Genomic DNA, 5,019 nt, shown 5'->3' on the forward strand with positions numbered 1-5,019 from the left:
CTTGAACTTGTGAAAAAAAAACTCTTCGCCACAAGTCGAGCTTCATGGACGGTGACATTACCGTCCACGTTCGTCTTCTTCTTAAAGATCCATTTATCTCAATGGCTTGCCGATCATCGGGAAAGTCCACCAAAGTCCATGCTTTGTTCTGATACATGGATCCTATCTCGGATTTCATGGCTTCTAACCATTTGTTGGAATTTGGGCCCACCGTCGCTTCTCCATAGCTCGTAGGTTCATTGTTGTCTAGCAACATGACCTTCAAGACAGGATTACTGTACCACTCTGCAGCAGTACACATCCTTGTCACCCTACGAGGTACGGTAGTGACTTGATCCGAAGTTTTATGATCACTATCACAAGCTTCTACTTCAATTGGTGTAGGTGCCACAGGAACAACTTCCTGTGCCCTGCTACACACTTGTTGAAGTGACGGTTCAATAACCTCATCAAGTCTCCACCATCCTCCCACTCAATTCTTTCGAGAGAAAATTTTCCTCGAGAAAGGACCCGATTCAAGAAACAATCCCTATTGCTTTCGGATCTGAATTAGGAGGTATACCCAACTGTTTTGGGTGTCCTATGAAGATGCATTTTATCCGCTTTGGGTTCGAGCTTATCAGCCTGAAACTTTTCCACATAAGCATCGCAGCCCCAAACTTCTAAGAAATGACAGCTTAGGTTTCTCCAAACCATAGTTCATACGGTGTCGTCTCAACGAAATTATGTGGTGCCCTATTTAAAGTGAATGTGGTTGTCTCTAATGCCTAACCCATGAACGATAGTGGTAACTCGATAAGAGACATCATGGTATGCATCATATCCAATAGGGTGCAGTTATGATGTTCGGACACACCATCACATTATGGTGTTCCAGGCGGTATTAATTGCGAAACAATTTCCACAATGTCTTAATTGTGTGCCAAAACTCGTAATTCAGATATTCATCTCTATGATCATATCATAGATCTTTTATCCTCTTGTCACGACGATGTTTCAACTTCACACTGAAATTACTTGAACCTTTCAATAATTCAGACTCGTGATTCATCAAGTAAATATACTCAACATCTACTCGAATCATCTGTGAAGTAAGAACATAATGATATTCACTGCATGCCTCAGCACTCATTGGACTGCACACATCAAAATGTGTTACTTCCAACAAGTTGCTATCTTGTTCCATCTTACTGAAAACGAGGCTTTTCAGTCATCTTGCCCATGTGGTATGATTTGCATATCTCAAGTGATTCAAAATCAAGTGAGTCCGAACGATCCATTTTCATGGAGTTTCTTCATGCATATACACCAATAGACATGGTTCGCATGTCTCAAACTTTTCAAAAACGAGTGAGTCCAAAGATCCATCAACATGGAGCTTCTTCATGCGTTTTATACCATTTTGACTTACATGGCAGTGCCACAAGTAAGTGGTACTATCGTTACTATCTTTTGGCATGAACATGTGTATCACTACGATCGAGATTTAATAAACCATTCATTTTAGGTGTAAGACCATTGAAGGTATTATTCAAATAAACAGAGTAACCATTATTCTCCTTAAATGAATAACTGTATTGCGATAGACGTAATCCAATCATGTCTATGCTCAACGCAAACACCAAATAACAATTATTTAGGTTTAACACCAATCTCTTTGGTAGAGGGAGCGTGCGATGCTTGATCATATCAAGCTTGGAAAAACTTCCAACACATATCGTCAGCTCACCTTTAGCTAGTCTCCGTTTATTCCGTAGCCTTTTTGTTTCGAGTTACTAACACTTAGCAACCGAACCGGTATCTAATACCCTGGTGCTACTAGGAGTACTAGCAAAGTACACATTAACACAATGTATATCCAATATACTTCTATCGACCTTGCCAGCCTTCTTATCTACCAAGTATCTAGGGTAATTCTGCTCTAGTGGTTGTTCCCCTTATTACAGAAGCACTTAGTCTCGGGTTTGGGTTTTACCTTGGGTTTCTTCACTAGAGCAGCAGCTGATTTGCCGTTTCATGAAGTATCCCTTCTTGCCCTTGCCCTTCTTGAAACTAGTGGTTTCACCAACCATCAACAATTGATGCTCCTTCTTGATTTCTACTTTCGCGGTGTCAAACATCGCGAATACCTCAAGGATCATCATATCTATCCCTGATATGTTGTAGTTCATCACGAAGCTCTAACAGCTTGGTGGCAATGACTTTGGAGAAACATCACTATCTCATCTGGAAGATCAACTCCCACTCGATTCAAGCGATTGTTGTACTCAGACAATCTGAGCACAAGCTCAACAATTGAGCTTTTCTCCTTAGTTTGCAGATTAAGAAAGTCATCGGAGGTCTTATACCTCTTGACATGGGCACGAGCCTGAAATCCCAATTTCAGCCCTCAAAACATCTCATATGTTTCGCGACGTTTCAAAAATGTCTATGGTGCCTCAACTCTAAACCGTTTAACTGAACTATCACGTAGTTATCAAAACGTGTATGTCAGATGTTCGCAACAACCACAGACAACGTTCGAGGTTCAGCACACTGAGCGGTGCATTAAGGACATAAGCCTTCTATGAAGCAATGAGGACAATCCTCAGTTTACGGACCTAGTCCGCATAATTGCTACTATCAACTTTCAACTAATTTTTCTCTAGGAACATATCTAAACAGTAGAACTATAGCGTGAGCTATGACATAATTTGCAAAAACCTTTTGACTATGTTCAGGATAATTAAGTTCATCTTATGAACTCCCACTCAGATAGACATCCCTCTAGTCATCTAAGTGATTACATGATCCGAGTCAAACTAGGCCGTGTCCGATCATCATGTGAGACGGACTAGTCATCATCGGTGAACATCTTCATGTTGATCGTATCTTCTATACGACTCATGTTCGACCTTTCGGTCTCCGTGTTCCGAGGCCATGTCTGTACATGCTAGGCTCGTCAAGTTAACCCTAAGTGTTTCGCGTGTGTAAATCTGTCTTACACCCGTTGTATGTGAACGTTAGAATCTAACACCCGATCATCACGTGGTGCTTCGAAACACGAACTGTCGCAACGGTGCACAGTTAGGGGAGAACACTTTTTGAAATTGTTGTAAGGGTTCATCTTATTTACTACCGTCATTCTAAGCAAACAAGATGCATAATCATAATAAACATCACATGCAATTATATAGTTGTGACATGATATGGCCAATATCATATAGCTCCATTGATCTCCATCTTCGGGGCTCCATGATCATCTTGTCACCGGCTTGACACCATGATCTCCATCATCATGATCTCCATCATCGTGTCTTCATGAAGTTGTCACGCCAACGACTACTTCTACTTCTATGGCTAATGCGTTAAGCAATAAAGTAAAGTAAGTTACATGGCGTTCTTCAATGACACGCAGGTCATACAATAAATAAAGACAACTCCTATGGCTCCTGCCGGTTGTCATACTCATCGACATGCAAGTCGTGATTCCTATTACAAGAACATGATCAATCTCATACATCACATATATATCATTCATCACATCCTTTTGGCCATATCACATCACATGACATACCCTGCAAAAACAAGTTAGACGTCTTCTAATTGTTGTTGCATGTTTTACGTGGCTGCTATGGGTTTCTAGCAAGAACGTTTCTTACCTACGCATGAACCACAACGTGATATGCCAATTGCTATTTACCCTTCATAAGGACCCTTTTCATCGAATCCGATACGACTAAAGTGGGAGAGACAGACACCCGCCAGCCACCTTATGCAACTAGTGCATGTTTGTCGGTGGAACCGGTCTCACGTAAGCGTACGTGTAAGGTTGGTCCGGGCCGCTTCATCCCACGATGCCGCCGAATCAAGATAAGACTAGTAACGGCAAGCATATTGAACAATATCGACGCCCACAACTACTTTGTGTTCTACTCGTGCAAAGAATCTACGCAATAGACCTGGCTCATGATGCCACTGTTGGGGAACGTAGCAGAAATTCAAAATTTTCCTACGCGTCACCAAGATCTATCTATGGAGAAACCAGCAACGAGTAGAAAGGAGAGTGCATCTACATACCCTTGTAGATCGCTAAGCGGAAGCATTCAAGTGAACGGGGTTGATGGAGTCGTACTCGTCGTGATTCAGATCACCGATGATCCTAGTGCCGAACGGACGGCACCTCCGCGTTCAACACACGTACAGCTCGACGATGTCTCCCACGCCTTGATCCAGCAAGGAGAGAGGGAGAGGTTGAGGAAGACTCCATCCAGCAGCAGCACAACGGCGTGGTGGTGATGGAGGAGCGTGGCAATCCTGCAGGGCTTCGCCAAGCACCTACGGGAGAGGAGGAGGTGTCACGGGAGGGAGGGAGGCGCCAAGGGCTCAGGTATGGATGCCCTCCCTCCCCTCCACTATATATAGGGGCAGGGGAGAGGGGGGAGGCGCAGCCTTGCCCCTTCCTCCAAGAAAGGGGTGCGGCTAAGAGGGGGGGAGGAGTCCATCCTCCCCAAGGCACCTCGGAGGTGCCTTCCCCCTTTAGGACTCTCCCCTTTTTCCTATATCTTGGCGCATGGGCCTCTAGGGGCTGGTGCCCTTGGCCCATGTAGGCCAAGGCGCACCCCCTACAGCCCATGTGCCCCCCCGGGGCAGGTGGCCCCACCCGGTGGGCCCCCGGGACCCTTCCGGTGGTCCCGGTACAATACCGATGACCCCGAAACTTGTCCCGATGGCCGAAACAGGACTTCCTATATATAAATCTTTACCCCCGGACCATTCTGGAACTCCTCGTGACATCCGGGATCTCATCCGGGACTCCGAACAACATTCGGTAACCACATATAAGCTTCCTTTATAACCCTAGCGTCATCGAACCTTAAGTGTGTAGACCCTACGGGTTCGGGAGACATGCAGACATGACCGAGATGTTCTCCGGTCAATAACCAACAGCGGGATCTGGATACCCATGTTGGCTCCCACATGTTCCACGATGATCTCATCGGATGAACCACGATGTCAAGGACTCAATCAATCCCGTAT

Source organism: Triticum dicoccoides, chromosome 1B (genome assembly GCF_002162155.2).
Source record: "Triticum dicoccoides isolate Atlit2015 ecotype Zavitan chromosome 1B, WEW_v2.0, whole genome shotgun sequence".
NCBI lineage: Eukaryota > Viridiplantae > Streptophyta > Magnoliopsida > Poales > Poaceae > Triticum > Triticum dicoccoides.